General features: G+C 37.4%; 1 protein-coding gene across 1 annotated transcript in view; it reads left to right on the forward strand.

Moving 5' to 3' along the window:
* Positions 1-16,950, forward strand: part of TIFAB (TIFA inhibitor) — a 102,373-nt gene that overhangs the window by 70,937 nt on the left and 14,486 nt on the right. The window lies entirely within an intron of this gene.

Below are 16,950 nucleotides of genomic sequence, written 5' to 3' on the forward strand. Positions count from 1 at the left end.
CAGATCATGTCAACTTAGCCTGCTGGACTTCTTTGAAAAAGTCAAAAAGGCAATGGATGAAGGCAAAATGGCACATACTGCCTACCTTGACCTGGCTAAGGCATTTGATATAATGCCCTAGTCTGACATTGTAAAGAAATGCATGGAATTAGGCATTAACCACTATGTTATGCACTGGATAGCCAGTTTGCTCTGAGATAGAACCCAGGATCTTAGCATGGGGGGAAGACCACCGCCATAAAGAGAACAGTAACTAGTGGATTCCCTCGGAACTCTGTGCTAGCCCTGCTTTTTTACTGTATGTACTTCTCAGAAGTCAAAGTCAATGTCAAAGGCCTATGGTTAACCCTCTGACATTAACATAATTCAGAAAGGAATAACACAGACAAATGACTGGTGCCAAAGCAATGCCTTAAAACTCAATGCCAAGCAATGTATAATAGTATAATTTGGGAAGCTGGCCACCCTAGGAACTATCTCATTGATGACACACCCCTAAAAGTAGACCTAGTAGTCCGGTATTTGCAGACATATGAGGATAAAAACATGGCCTCCTACTAACATATGTCTAAGATAGTAAGGAAATCATTATATGTTATTCAACTTATAAGAACGGCATGGCATCTAGGTCCAAGAAAGTAATTGTGCCTCTGTATTTGGCCCTCATCAGACCCATCATTGGGTATAATACCACCATCAGTATGTACCTGACCAGGTACATGCAGCAAATGGAAAATTAACAAAGGTTGATCACCAGTAAAGAATACAGGGTGTAAACATGTCCTGTGCAGACTATCTCAAAGCCCTACTTCTAAACACGGTTTCCTACAGACTGTTGAGAGGTGGTCTGTGCCTGGCACACAAGCCATACATGGATCCCACTCTGACAGACCTGTTGCAAAACCAATAGCATCAGAACTCCTCAATTTGGGGACTTGAACCCTGCTTGTGAGATAAATATGACATGATAGAGGGACAGTTATGTGCCTCAGAGAATTCCCCCTCCTCTGGAACAGGCTTCCCTTCCATGTGAAGTAGAGTTCTTCTCTAACCCTATTAAAGTGTAATCTGGGCCAGTGAATGGGAAACAGGAAATTCATCCTAGATCTAGCACATATGTCTCCAGTGGACAGAGGCAGACCATAAATCATACCCATTAAAATAAACTCTAAGACTCAAAAGAACTTGCAGGATACATTTGGGATGTATGGCTAGGCTTATAAAGGCCCTGTCATTAGTCTAGTATGCACCTATAAGCCAATGAACCTACTGTATATTACCTTGGAGAAGAGGAGCTTTATATCTACTAAATAATTTAACTCATTCCCTCTAATGGAGCTCTGGAGGTTTGTTCTCTATTTCTAATGATTGCATCCTGAGTTTTTTGATTGCATCCTGAGTTTTTCCACAAAATAAAGTTTATGTCCTCACATTTAAACATTTTTTAATTAATTTATTTATTTAGTTTTTTTTTTGTTTATTTTGGTTTATTTTAGTTTATTTTTTGTTTCTCAGGTTTGTCTGACTGGGTTTAGTAAAAAAAAAATGTTTAGCGGAAGCCCAGTGAGAAAAGCTCAAACATATTACAAACAATTTTAAACAGACATTCAATAATAAACATGAACAGATATTAAGTAATATACATCAAGAATTACTAACAGACTTGTTAATTAGATTGTATTCATATGATAATAAAGGCAACCATTCAGTATAAAGGATACATATTTATAATATAGCTACTACAGTATAAAAGATACTGCTCAGTGTTATGAACATAAATTAAAAAAAAAAAACTTCACTCCCCCTAAGCCCTCCTCACACTCCAGAATTTAGACAGCTGTGCAGTTACCAAGACATGGTTTAAAGCTGCAGGGAGTACCTCAGCAGTGCAAGGTTTCAGTACCTTCCACATTTTAGACCAGTAGCTGCACAGACAAGGACTAAAGGTGGTGGCGTCACAATATACATCAGTAACAAGCAGACCTCTAGGGTGGTCAAACAGGATGAAGTGCTGGAGTTCCTCCACATGTAGATCACTAGAGAAAAAATCCCGTACCATATCCTAGCCAGCTATAGGTTACCCTCCATGTCTGAAGAAGCTCATGATGCATACTTGAACCTACTGGAGTCACTTAACCATACAACCTAACACCTTACTCATGGAGAAACTTTAATTACTTCTCTGTAGACTGAGAATCATATATGGCCTCAATCATAGTTCTCAGTCTCCTAGTGCAAGAAATCTGGACAAAGCCCAACAAAATGGGGGGAGGGGTCAAAGGCCCAAAATTAGGAACATATTTTAAATATTGCACTTATAAACTTAGAAAGTAGCTACAGTAACAAGATTTGTTTTAACATACATTTTGTGAAGGATCTGAAGTCTGAAACTGAAATGTACTCCATTGTTTAGTGACTTCAATCCTCAGATCATCCCAGTCATTTGCCAGAAAACCACAAATATTATGAGGTACAGACCAAAAATATGAGACAAAAATCTGGATGTACTGCGAAAATCTGGACAGTTGAGGGGTATGCTTTAAATCTACAGGGACAGAGATTTCTAGACTTTGTAAATACAAACACCCTTGATCCACTTGTGAAACATCACTGGAGACTCCACCATACTGAACCTTATGCTTGCAAATATTGGAGAATGCTTTGTCTCATCTCTAGTAAGGCCTGACCATAGACTAAAATATATGAACTTGTACAGTGTCTCTTATACATATTTAAGAGATCTTATTCAGCTATATATGGCATTTAGAGATAACTGTGTCTGGGAATGTCAAAAAGTAGTAAAGAATCATCAGACAACGTATGTAAAAGATTCTCTAAGAATCTGAATTCTACCAAATGGTTTTCTGAGAGAGCAGCTGATGCATGGAACAGACTGCCAAACTACATTAAAGCAAGTACTAGTTTAGACATTTTTAAGAACAGCCTGGACACTTATTATGGGAACAGTTGGTTTGGTGTATTGGCAGTCCCAAAGGGCATTAATGCCTATGCTTAAAATATTTCTATGTATGTATAAAGCTGTCTCCACCGAAATCAAAATCATTTCTGTAATCCCATTGAAACGAGTAAAAGTTAGGAACTATTCCATGGCAAATTATCTTTTCTTAAATGATGGCTTGTCAAAATTCAATGCCCCTCCAAACTCTGAGAACACAGCAGCCTATGCTGAATTGCTCTCAGAAACTTTGTACAACCATGTCAATGGCTGCATATCAGCTGCTCTACCTATCAGAACTAAACCCAGGACTGGCCCCAGAAACAAACTGCCTTAGTGGCATCCCCAATTAAACAGTTCTTAGTGGAGAATTACCCTTTATAATATTTGCCATAATTATTTTTTCTTTTGTTGTAATTCACATAAAAATTCTCTCATCAAACTAAACAGGGTCAAGCAAAGCCAACTCTGAGGTTAAGATTGCCCCCAGGTAAACGATAACCATAAGGCCTTCTTCAGCTATATCAGAAACCTCAAGGGCAGCACACAGCAATGTGCTGAACTGTTGGTTAATGATGCCACATTCACTGAGCCTGGCAAACCTGTTAGCAGACAAATTCAGTTCCAGCTTTACCCATTTTCATCCCCAACCATCCTTCAAAAAAGAACCTCATACATAACCCTTCTGATGATAACTAGGGAGCATGTACTGGCTGCACTTATTAAAGTCATGAACATGGCCTCAATGGGTCCTGATGACATCCCAGGATGCCTCCTGAACAGTCTACAATACAACTTATCGGGACCCCTGCAGTCATTATTTAACTATAGTCTTCAAACAGGTTTTGAGCCACTTGAATGGAGCACTGTGACAGTCATCCCCCTTCATAAGGGAGGACCTTCAACAGATCCTGGAAACTGTAGATCCATTAGTCTGACTAGTCTTATCTGTAAATTTGTGGAAAGAATCATCATGGAAGTTATCAACAAGGACACAGGAGACCTCTAGACACTGGATCCATCCCAGTTTAGCATTGTCAAAGGAAGGTCATGCTTATTGAATTTGGTGGACTTTTTTGAAAAGGTCACTAATGCCATAGATGAGGGGAAAACTGTGCATACTGTCTACCTAGGTCTGGTTAAAGCATTTGGTACAATACCCCACTCAGGCATTGCCAACAAACTTAAGAAACTAGATATAAACCCCTTTATCATACGCTGGATAGCTAGCTGGATCATTGATAAGACCCAGTAGGTTAGAATCAGTAAGGCCATCTCCACAAAGAGGCCAGTCAACAGAGATCTTTGCTAAGCCTTATTCTCTTTGGCGTCTACTTCGCAAATGTCAAAGTCAATGTCAAAGGTTTCTGACTAACCAAGTTTGCAGATGAATGTAAACTGTCATTGAATCCCCCCTCAAGATGAGAACACCCTTCAGGAAGTTCTAACACAGACACATGCTTGGTGCCAAAGTCATGGCTTAAAATTCAATACCAGGAATTACATTATAGTACCTTTTGGGAAGTTGGCCACTCCAAGTAACTATGTCACCAATAAAATACCCCTAACAGTTGATTCATTAGTCAGGGATCTTGGAAGTCATGTAGATAGTAACCTAGCCTTCAACCAACATCTATCCAAAGTAGTCAGAAAATCCTTCTATGTTGCTCAACTTATAAGCAAGGTCATGACTTCTAAGTCCAGATAAATCATCATGCCACTGTACTCAGCCCTCATCAGACCCATCAAAAAGTATAATGCCCCCTTCGTTATGTACCTTACCAGACACTTGAAGCAACTGGAACTTCCACAAAGATTTCTTACAAAAAGAATACAGCGAGTAAACACAATGTCCTATGCTAATCACCTCAAAGCCCTGTCTCTTTACTCAGTGTCATACAGACTTCACATAGGCGATCTTTGCCTGGCATATAAGGCATCCCTGAACCCTGTTTTTGTGAACTATTTTCCACAAACGCAAAACAAATAGCATCAGAACTGCTAGATTAAAACACCTAAATTTTGCTTGCTACATAAATAGGACATGTTGGAGAGACAGGTATGTTTCTCAGAGAATTCATTATTTGGAAAAGGCTCCCCATCCATGTGAAGCAGAGTTCCTCCCTATCACTATTTAACTTAGACCAATGGATTGATAATCAGAATTTTCACCTTGTCTGGTGTCTATGTCTCTTTTAACAGGGGCAGTTGATAAATCACCCCCTATACACATCAAATTTTTGGATCACATTTAGGTTACAAGGCTTGGCTTATAAGGGCCCTAGTGGACACTAGCCTAGTATGCACCTATGAACCTTATACATTAGTAGATGTTGAACACTGAGCATTTGAATATGTGTATTAGTGGGTTTGTCAAACATTATAGCTCATGTGATTAGTGTTTAGAAATTCAAAGACTTGGAGGTGAGTGAAAGAACTAGGTAGGGCAGAAATTGTTAATACTTAACAGGTAGGATATAAGGCAGGTTAAGAGACATTTATATGGCTACCATAAGGCTTATATTAGAAGTACAGAGGTGGTTGAGGTGACCAGTGTCACAAAGCTAGGTACATAGCTGGGAGATGTGAGTAAAATTCTTCAGGTATGGGTGAAGACTGGTTGTTGGGTATAGAACATAAATGGTTTAGCTATAAGGCAAGCTGAAAACAACAGTGGTATTTATTCTGGAGATATACAGGAGCAGATCCATTGATTTCATAGGTAAAGTTTTAGTTGTGTTAGCTCCTGAAGTACATGCTGCAAGCATATATTCTGGAGTCATAAAGGTTATTAAATAAATGTGAATGGCAAACTGTTCAGCACAAACATTGCTTTACAGTAGTGTTTGTTAGCTTCTAAGTCTTAAACTAGGTTTTGTAAGTCATAATGAAGAAAAGGAAATATTCATTTACAATATTTTGTAACCACCAAAACTACACTGATAGAGTCAGCAGCATTTTGTTTGTCCATCTTTGAGCTTTCATATGAAGCTATACAGTTCTCTTTGTTTTACCTGGTTGTTGCGATAGTTAGAAAAATATATAAACATTATGACAACATAAGTAATAATATACAATCAACATTTAATATCTATTTTGCAGCACAACACAGAGGTCACAAATAAGTGCAAATATGTTACCCATCATGTAAGCTTCAAGAAAAAAATCTTTCAATAACATGCATATAACATGAATGTGGAATTTTTAATGCAAATATGAACAGGCTATATTGGATGACTAGAGGAATCAGTAGACTGTAACTACAGAAATACCTGCAGATGTCACTAGGCTGTAATGAGTTATGGAGATTTGTTGGTGGTGGTAGTGGTGGAAGTAGTGCATAGCTTATTTATGGTGGTGGACCACCATGGTGGTTTGTTTTTGAATTTCCTGTGATACTTGCTTCTGGTGGGTACTGCTAGCTATAAGCATTTTTCTAAATGGGTGTAGAATTCTTTAGTGAAGCTTGTTGCTGAATCAAAGTCAGTGAGGTACAGTCATAAAAAAATGTTGATATTTCATCATAGAGTGGGTTGAGGTTAGTGCATTTGTAGTCCCTAAATTCAACAGGGTTTTCTCTGGAGGCTTTTGGGAGTTTAAATGAGGAAAATCCGAACTGGCTGGTCAGATGTCATTGGCGAAGGAAATAGTAGAGGAGTAGTGCAAGCGGCGGCCATATCTGTAAAACCTGGGTCAGGAATGCTGTGCCCTCCAATAGTTTTATTTAACAAATGCTCAAGATAGTTTTTGTGTAAGTGTAGGCATTTGTGGGTATATCCTATGTTGGAAATATAGATGTCCAAGTTTATTGAAGGGTAGTTAAAGTCACCCCAAATAATGGAGTTTTTTTTTTGTGAAAACAGACATCATTTAGAGCACTGAAGAATCTTATCTGCACATCAAGGAACAAAGAAATGATTCCGTAACAAGCAATTTGTTAATAATTAATTCTACTCAGAGTGATCTGTAGTTCAGTGTGTTCAGACAGTGAGTTCCTATAGATCTTCCTGGATGTATTATGTTCCCTTGATGCATATGGAGACTCCATCGTAGTCGTCATTGGGTCTGACAAGTGCAAAACTACAATGTAGAGGGAATGCTGTCTTTGCATTTAAACCAAGTCTCAGCAACTACACAGACATGGTTGTTTTCCAAATGTAGGAGTGCCTCAAGATAAGCAATTTATTGTTCAATTTATTGTTTACACTTCTGGCATTGAGGAGATCCACCTTAATGTGATCCAGTTTTGGGACTTATATGTTCTTACCTTAGCATGTCCATCAACTGAACTCTGTCTACAAAGTCACTAAGAGGACAGCAAAGGCTTTAGCTGGCATTTGGAAGCAAGCCATCCTTAGCAAAGCAAACTGGACTGTTGAGCATTTCCTTCCATGTTGACACATACTAGACCCTCCTGCAATGATACCATTTATTTAGGTTCATAGGTAAGTACTAGGCTAGCTGCCCTTGTGGGGCTATTTTAAGCCAAGCTGAGCTCCCCTTTAAAGGTAAGATTCAAGCCCTGTACCTTGTGGGTAAATACCTTAACCATAATGCCAACTCCAACCAGTTGTTGAGGCCAATTATCTTTTCTTTGTATATAGGCAATTACTCAGTGTGAAGGAAGGATTCAACTCAGAACTATTCTTACCTGTATCTGTAACATGCATGGAAAGTTCTGACATGTCTGTTTGCATTTCTGTCAGGGTTTTGTGCCTTAAGTTGTTCACATGTACTATTACCATGCCATAGCCATGTTTGATAAGATTTAGAGTGTCTAGGGCTGAAATAATGTCACAGATTTTGGCACATGAAAAACAGCTCACTTTAATCATAATTATAGACATGGTATATCTGTAGAAGGTGAATTAGTTTATGTTAAAGATTACCAGAGATCATTAATTAAATTAAAGAGCTGAGAGTCTGAGTGTTAGCTTTATCAGCAAGGCATTCTGATTGGATATAATAGGCTTCTACAAAAGCCCCAAATTAATGTGTCAATGGTGTTAGTAAATTTATTGTTTTTAATGTCCTGCTTTGAAAAAAAATATGAAATATTCAGTTGAATTGCCTTGGCATCTGCTGAGATGCCTTATCACTGCATAAACCTTTTGGCAATGGCATGTAATTAAGTAATTCTGCAATGGTACCCATTGGGTGACAAAGACTGCAGTTTTAAATAGCATTTATAAATTGTTTAGAGAAGTCTGAAGAGTTTTTAGTCTACATTATTATTTTTTTAGTATTTTAGTTAAATGTTTACAATTCATATATTATTTTAATACAGGAAGTAGTGTACAGAATATTTATTAAGTTGTCTTTTTTATTCTTTTTATTGCCCCTTATTTTAGTTAAATGTTTACAATTCATATATTATTTTAATACAGGAAGTAGTGTACAGAATATTTATTAAGTTGTCTTTTTTATTCTTTTTATTGCCCCTTTGAACCTACTGACCATTCACCCTTCCAGCTTCCAATAATATTATCTTTTGATACTAAAAATGTAGCAATCTTTTTAGGAAAGTGACACACCAGAAATGGGGTACACAGAACAGTAAGACCAGTACTACACCACTCCTTACCTCTTCATATGTAAAGACAAAATCATATATGCACTCTCCAGTTCATTTCCTACTGTTATATTTCTTATACTGAAAACCATTCACCGTTAGTGTCACAGTAGTTAGTATATACAATGACATCCCAGAGATGGTCAACTTGTCTAGTATTACTACAGTATCTGGGGATTCTACTGTATTCATCTGCTGTGGCACTCTGTGCACTGATTAAACATAAGTTCTCTGTCTCATAGTCAAGGCTCCTTTCTTCTGTACTATGATCCCTACAACCACCCAGTAACACAATGGTACACATCTGCTTAAATAGCTATTTTAATGACATTGACATAGAGTATAACAAAGTTACAATGTTGTTATATAGAAAAGCATGATAACAAAATAATATGTAATTATAGTGTTATTCATCTAAAGTCATATTCAATAATACATGAAATGTTTCAATGAAATTTAACATAATTAAAACATTGCAAATCTGTGTATTTGTTTTACATACTAGTGAATATTATCTTATAGATGAAGTTGTCCTACAAAGCCATTAATGTGGGTAGAAGCTCCATACTTGAAAACACAATTCATATTTTGAAGCTGCTACATAATATACAATTAAACATGTGCTACAATTAACCCAAGATCTTGCTTGAATATGAGCTGTAAACATATCATTACTGTTTTTTTTTTTAGCATGAAAGTAATTCCTTTTTTAGTAGAAGGAACTAACGTGTATCGTTACTGAGTGGTGAGTGACACACATTCAGTCATTAGTTCTGCTTTTGGTAAAGTAAATCAGTTCCTCTTCTTATATTTCTAGTCAAACTGAAAATTGTTGTGAAGCAGTTCACTTTTTTGCCATTAACAATAGAATTATTCAATACAAACTGCAGGTTTTAACTCAGAAGACAAAACACGAAGTCTGGTCTTCGTATATTTTAAGGTAATGTCCATTGTAGCAACAATTATGCTTTACTTTGCTTCCATTCTGTACACAATGTAATATGTGTACATAAGCTGTCATGTTATCCAGAGCTAGATTTATTTCTGTGTCTAACTGTATGTTTGCTATCTCTGATGCTACCTAATAATATGTACACAGTAGCCTGGTTTTCAGTAGTGTTGCTTAAGATAAAAGAATGTTTTGATATAAATGTATCTAAAAAGTATGCAATTATATTTTAAGAAGATAATGCAACATGTATTACTCAATTTGTTTGTTTTTACTTTACTAGGTAAGCAGTTCCGTAGCATCTAGCTGGTAGTGTTACCCCAGCTGATCTTAGTGGATAGATAAAGCAGAAAGCTGTCTTGGACAGGAAGACGCAATAGACAGTAAAGTGTTAAATTCTGTCCTCTGCCCATGCATTATTATACTTGTTCAGAACAGTAAATCTCAGCTCAACCCGACTAACATGCTCAGAAAGGTGTCTTAAGCAGATGTCCGACGTCTGTATTTTGGTATTTTGTTACAAGCAATGCTCATTGGATATGTGAAATTTTACAAACTGCAAACTGTACTAGTTAGTATATGGGGCATGCCCACTAGTACGAACAAATGAAGGAGGCATCTTACTGTGAATGGCTGGTATGCTGACTTCCTTTGGTTATGTCCTACTTCCGCTGGATATGTTGGCAATGGGTATAGGGGAACATGCTCTCAAAGCTCCAGCCTGCTGTCCTAATAAGAAAGCATCACTCTTTCCAACTCCTGATCTAGAGCAGGAGACAAATTGTTCATGCTCATAATATTTCCCCCACCCTCCTCCCCAACAGAGTGAAGCAGAAATAACCCTGCTAGTGCTGTCCCATTCCAACTTGATTCCTCCAGTGCTTTGGTTGCTATTCATCTCTGAGTCATACAGAGAATTACTCCATCCATCTACTGTACATTGTACAGCTGACAGGTCATTTATCTTTAGATTTACATGTTTGTTTAATGCTGAAACAATCATTAATTCTAAAGCTACTTGATAGTCACTGTACTATTATTTCTTCTGTTTGTCATATAGAACTACCATCTTCTGCAAAAAAGGCAGGCTATGCGGGAGCTGTAACTGCAGCTATATCCCATGATGCATCAGTAGTATTAGTCATAGGTACAGTGTAACATATCCTTCTCCATAAAATCATGACTGATGTTGACAACATGTTTGAAGACACTAGTACTGGCAAAGGGCAGCATATCAAACAGCAGCGTATATACCCTTTAGATGAGAAGGACCTATCCGTTTATAATTCATATGTGATAGCAATAAAAACAATGAAAAAATGGTTACATGTACTATAACTTGATTGTGCAGAGATCCACACAGGTAGGAGTTATAAGAATGAATAATTGGTCTGTGTCCTTGAACACAGCAGGTCGTCTATTGATGTGAAAAATGCACTGATTGTCACTATATGCTTGGGTTATACAGTATGCAGTAACTGTAAAAAAATCTGACAACATTAAAATATTTATACTTGGAGATTGTAGAATTTTGCAGTATAACTCCATCATCACAAACCACCAGTAAAGACAGTGTTATTCTTTGGGCTACCTTTACCCTCTTCTGCCCCCCCCCCCCATCTAGGTTTTCATTCCTAGAACTGAAAACCTCCACGAAAGGACATTCCATTTCCTAGAATGTTCCTCCATAATATGTGTAGGAAATCTCACATTATATTTTTGACTATTTTTTCAGATCATGCAGATTTGTCATATGGGGGTCAACATTTCTCTTTGAAAATGAATGGAGGCTAATTCTTTCACACACACATACACACACTCACACACACAATGTGTGTGTGTGTGTGTGTGTGTGTGTGTGTGTGTGTGTGTGTGTGTGTGTGTGTGTGTGTGTGTGTATCTCCCCCTTTCTCTCACTCTCTCTCTCTCTCTCTATGTATGGGTTCCTGTCATTCCTGTCATATAACTGAATGGTCGGAATGAAGAGCAATTTTGTTAATGGCTTGTAATATTGAAACAGAAGAATTTTGAAAAATGCCAGTAGTGTCATGTGCAAGATCAAGGTACAGGGTAAGTTGGCTTTGCCCTTTTCCAGCTGTAGTGTGATCTCAGAGCTGATATATATATATATATATATATATATATATATATATATATATATATATATATATATATATATATATATATATATATATATATATATATATATATATATAGCTAGCAGGGGGTAAGGGGTGCATGGGGGCTTGTCTCCCTGCATAAAATATGTTTTCATATATATTTTTGTGTGTGTGTTATTGTGTGTTGCTCTTTTTGGATCGCTCTTCTGAGGTTTAAACTTTTGTATAGATAGGTAAATATGTTAATATATAAATTAATGTGTGTGTGTGTGTGTGTGTGTGTGTGTGTGTGTGTGTGTGTGTGTGTGTGTGTGTGTGTGTATGTGTGTCTCTCTATATATAGATAGATAAAGATATAGATAGATATTCACACATATACATACAAATATACATAAAACATGCACACACACACACACACACACACACACACACACAGCTACTGACTTGGAAACATGTACACATGCACCAACAAACACATAGTGCTCAATAATAAAATGGTTTATTTATTTATTGACATTTTATTACCGAGAAAGTCCAACTGGGTAGGTGTCCATTTTCAGTGTAGGCCCAGGGAGAAAAGCTCCAAAGTATTATAAAATCATTTTAAGAACAATAATTTTACAATCTTCAAAAATAGCACAAAAATATCCACAGTTTATGTAATAATACCAAATTAAACATAAAGTGACAACATTTCTTAAAAACAGAAATAACTTGTATATCAAGGATTTAATATTTACAGAAATTTTAACCAGTTTGGAGAAATTAAAGGTAAGTTAGTATAATGCAAACAGGAACTATAATATGAAGTGGGAGAAAAAAATCAGGGTTATGGCATATTTAGATAGAGAGTCAGGGCAGAGAAACTGACTGAAGTAAGGAAGTGGGTGAAGAAGGGAAAGTAAGGATGTGTAAGGTATGAATAGGTACTTGCTCAATACGTATATCCTGGGGTTGAGCAAGAACAGAGCTAGATTTTGGCTAGAAAGTTTTTAGAATGGTTTTAAAGACTGGAGAGAGAATATTAATCTGATGGATAAAGGTAAGGAGTTCCATGCCTTAGCAACATGGTATGAGTACAGACCATGCCCAGTAGTTTTTTTAAGTTTATGGACAGAGAGGAGTTTTTAGTCTTTGAGTCATAATGACCAAGTGGGATCATAGTTGTGTAGAATGGTATTTAATGCTGGAAAACAGATGTATGCTAGATAATTTTATAGGTAGTAAGAAGCTGTGTATATGTAGCTGATAGGATAGTTCTAACCAATTTAGGATTTTAGGGCAATACGGTGGGCTCTGAATGGGATATGTGCTGCAAATTTAGCCACATTATTATAGCAATGTTCAAGTTTTGCTTTCCATGTTGACTGGAGGTTAGTAAGCATGGGAGCATCATAATGTAGTGAGAGGAGGAGATAAGTAGTGGCAAGTGTAGTTTTCATTGCATTGGTGAGAAATTATTTGGCTCTATAAAGCATTCTTAGTTTTTGGTGATTTTAAGTGATTTTGTATATGCAGGTCTAATTTAAGATTATAATCCAGTATCATCCCTAATAACTTGCTATGGGAAGTGCCTTCAATTTTTGTATTATTAAGAGAGAGGATTTAAAATTTTGTTTTTTCATAGGAGAGGGAGTTGGGGTAAAAGGTAGTTTGCTTTTTGGGGGATTTGAGTATGAGTTGTGAGTTACAAAGCCATTTTCAGTAGCTGTTAAAGCTTCCTGAAAACATTTTGGAAGATGAGATAAATTGCCTGATGTGCAAATGAGTGTAAAGTCATCTGCATATAGTTGTGTGGATGTGTGGAGGATGTTGGTGGGAATATTAAAGAGGAAGAGAACAAGGATAAATCTTTGTAGTATACCGGTGATGACTGGGAGGTACAGAGAGAGGATGGAGTGCCATTTCACTGAGGGATACCTATTGGACAAGTAGTTTTTGAACCACAGAAGGGTGGACTGAGACAGGCCTACTGAGGACATTTGAAATAGAAGTTTGCTTTGACAAAATGTGTTTAAGGCTTTAGCCAAGTCTAGAAATGAGGAGACTAGTTTGTCATTATCACTATCATTATCTAAAAGATTAGAAGTGCCGTGTTAGTACTATTGGAGGGACAGAAGTTATAGGTCTAACGTTAGTGATGCTGCTGAATTTCCTTCTTTGTATAGAGGAATAATGTGTGTTTTTTTTCCAGAGAATGAAAATGTGGGATTCCTGCATTGTCCTATTTATAAGGATTGAGACAGGATAGGCAGTGTTATTGGTTGCTATTTTAATGTACTTGATTGGAGGATCATCAGCTAATATAGAATATGGTTTGTGTTTGTTTAAGAGTAGTTTTATATAGGCTGTGGGCACAGGTTGGAAGGTGACTGGATGTTGTGTTATGTGACTATTGGGTAGGTTTGGGATCAGATGTTAGAAAATCATTGGTTAGGGATGCTATACTATCTATGAAATGAGTTGAATTATATTACAGTTTTGAGTGGAGAGTTATTGGGAGAGGGGTTGAGGTGAATTTTTGGCCAGGATGTAAGATTTCTATAATGACTGACTAATTTTTTTAAGGCTGTGTTTACTATTGCTGTGAATGTTGTTGAAGTATATTTTTTGTCTTCATTTATTTGCTTTTTAGTATGGTTGCAGACCATTCTCTGGTTTTGAGATATTATGGTTATATGCTGATAACTGCATTCAGCTATTGCAATGTTTAGTTAGGATTAATCAAAATGAATGTGTAATAGTTTACAGCATTCAGAGTACAGCCGGGTAAAAGTTCACACTGAACTTAAGCATGCATTAACAGTTTCATTTTATTTAGTCCTAAGAAGGTTCTGGATTTTTCAATGCTTTTGTCAGCTGCTTATTGCTAGTTTTTAATGCTTAACCTGCCACAGCATTAAATGTGTGGACTTTTTTCCACTTCTACTCCATCTGAATTACAAATGCACCAATGCCTTGACAAGACCAATCTGTCTGCTATGTTTTAATATGAAAGTTATATACCTGCTTTTGTACCTTCTTAGGGTTTTAAGCCAGAATGCTCATGGTCATCTCTTCAGTCAATACATATTTCTCTAGTTTCTCACAGATTGTAATGGAAGAGAGCTCAGGCTAAGGAAAATAATGCAAATACTTTACAGAGAGGGTAAGATACCACTTCAAAACACTGGAAAACAGTTATGTGTATTCTGGGATGCAAGCATAAATGTTGACACATTTTAAAGTTCTAAGATAGTAGACCAGTTTTTCTCAAACTTTTCTGTATCATGTTTCAAAAACCCACATCTGGTACAGGCCCAAGAAACACATCTTTCTGTTTTCATTTATTTATTATTATATTACCTTTATTTACAACATAAAACAAGTACATAACACAAAACACTTAATGTGTATCTCAATCATATGATATAAAATTAATAAACAAACTAAAAGTGAAATGAACTGCATAGTCTCCTGTAATAATCTCATTGCTATGTACATTGCCTTATATTAAATGGACATATAAATACACAGACGCAGCTTGCAATTATGTTTTCATCTCTTCACTGTAATAATGATATACAAATGTACACATTTCCATCCTATTCTGTTCACAATTACAAATGTTTATATTTCCAGTAAGATCAGAAAATAATATAAATGAATCTGTTATACCACTAATGTTTTCTAAATTATTCACATTCCTTAGCCCATAAAAGGTTCATAAGTTCAAAGGTTCATACGTAGGTACTAGGCTATCGGCCCTAGGGCCTATACAAGCCTAGCCATAATGATTCCCTGGCTATTACTTCCCACAAATATTTACTTTCCTGGACCCTTGTCTAGCAGGGCTACTGATGTGATCCCCGGGGTGAATTTCCTATCTCCCATTCAATTGTCAAGGTTCCTCTTGAAGAGGGCCATTGAGATGCTCTGCCTGACATGTATGGACAGCCTATTCCAGAGTATGGGGAGTCTCTGGGTTAAGAACCTATCCCTCCAGCATGTTCTATTCATCGTGATAACAAGGTTAAGATCCCTGGAGCATGTGGCTCTGAGAGATTGGGATTTCTTTAAGAGTAGCATGTCTAACAACTCTGGGTTTGACATGACCTTGTATGTTAGGCAGAGATTGCCTCTGAGTAGGCAATATGTGATAGAGTATAGCTGGCGTTTCTTTAGATGGTCAGCATAAGGCATCTGCTTTAGGCCTGTGATTCTTTTTTTGAGTTATTTCTATGGCCTTTCTAATTGTTGCAGATGTCTTGTGAGGTACATACCAAATGGGGCATTGTATTCTATAATGGGTCTAATGAGGGATGAGTACAGAGGGACAATGACCTCCTTTTTTCTGGATGAATAGCCCTTAGTGATGAGGTGTGCTATGTAGAAGGATTTTCTAACTGTTGTGACTATGTGATTATCAAAGGTAAGACCACTGTCCACAGGTCTCTTATCACACTTTCAGTGTTTAGTGTACTGCCACCTATGTGGTAGTTCACAGGTACGTGTTTTTTCCCAAAGGGGACAACTATGCATTTTTTGGCATTTAGCTTGAGCCGGTGGCTCTGGCACCAGGCATCTGTTTTAGTAAGGCCCTTTTGTAGTATATCCACATCATTTGGGGATTCAATAATGGCCCCCAGCTTGCAGTCATCTGCGAACTTTGTGAGTCCCTTAGTGTTGGCCTGTACTTCAAAGAAGAAGATGCCAAACAAGAGTGGTCCCAGGAACCATGAACCATCAACCAGAACCCTGTGGTACACCACTTGTCACTTGTCACTTGTCTGGAGCTGGATTTGGAGTCGGCTACTTTTAAAGTGTGTGTTCTGGCAGTAAGCCAGTTTGCAACCCATTGAGTGACATAGAGATTAATGCCCAGCTTAGTAAGTTTATCTTTGATTCCAGAGTGGGGGATAGTGTTGAAAGCCTTGGCAAGGCCCAAGTAGGCAGTGTGTACCACCTTACCCTCATCCACAGCTCTGGAGACTGATTTAAAGAAGTCGATCAGGTTCAAGAAGCAAGATCAGCCCTTCACGAACCCAAATGGGGTGGGGGTCTAGTGTTTGAAGGTTGCCAATGTCTTTGTTTATATGTTCTATGATAATATGTCCCATGGCCTTGCAGATCAGGCTCATCAGACTGATGGGACAGTAGTTCCTGGGATCCAAAGTGGATCCCCCCTTGTGGAGTGGGATGACTGCAGCTGTGCGCCACTCTGTGGGCACGAAGCCTGAGGTGAGGCTATGATTAAATATGGCACATAGGTGAGGTGTCAGTTCATTTTGTAGTTCATGCAGTACACAGCCCGGGATGTCATCTGGTCCCATGGATGCTGTATTCTTGGCTTTGGAGAGAGCGTTTTTTACCT

The sequence above is a fragment of the Protopterus annectens genome, chromosome 4.part0, assembly GCF_019279795.1.
Source record: "Protopterus annectens isolate FY-2018-M chromosome 4.part0, PAN1.0, whole genome shotgun sequence".
In the NCBI taxonomy this organism is placed as follows: domain Eukaryota; kingdom Metazoa; phylum Chordata; order Ceratodontiformes; family Protopteridae; genus Protopterus; species Protopterus annectens.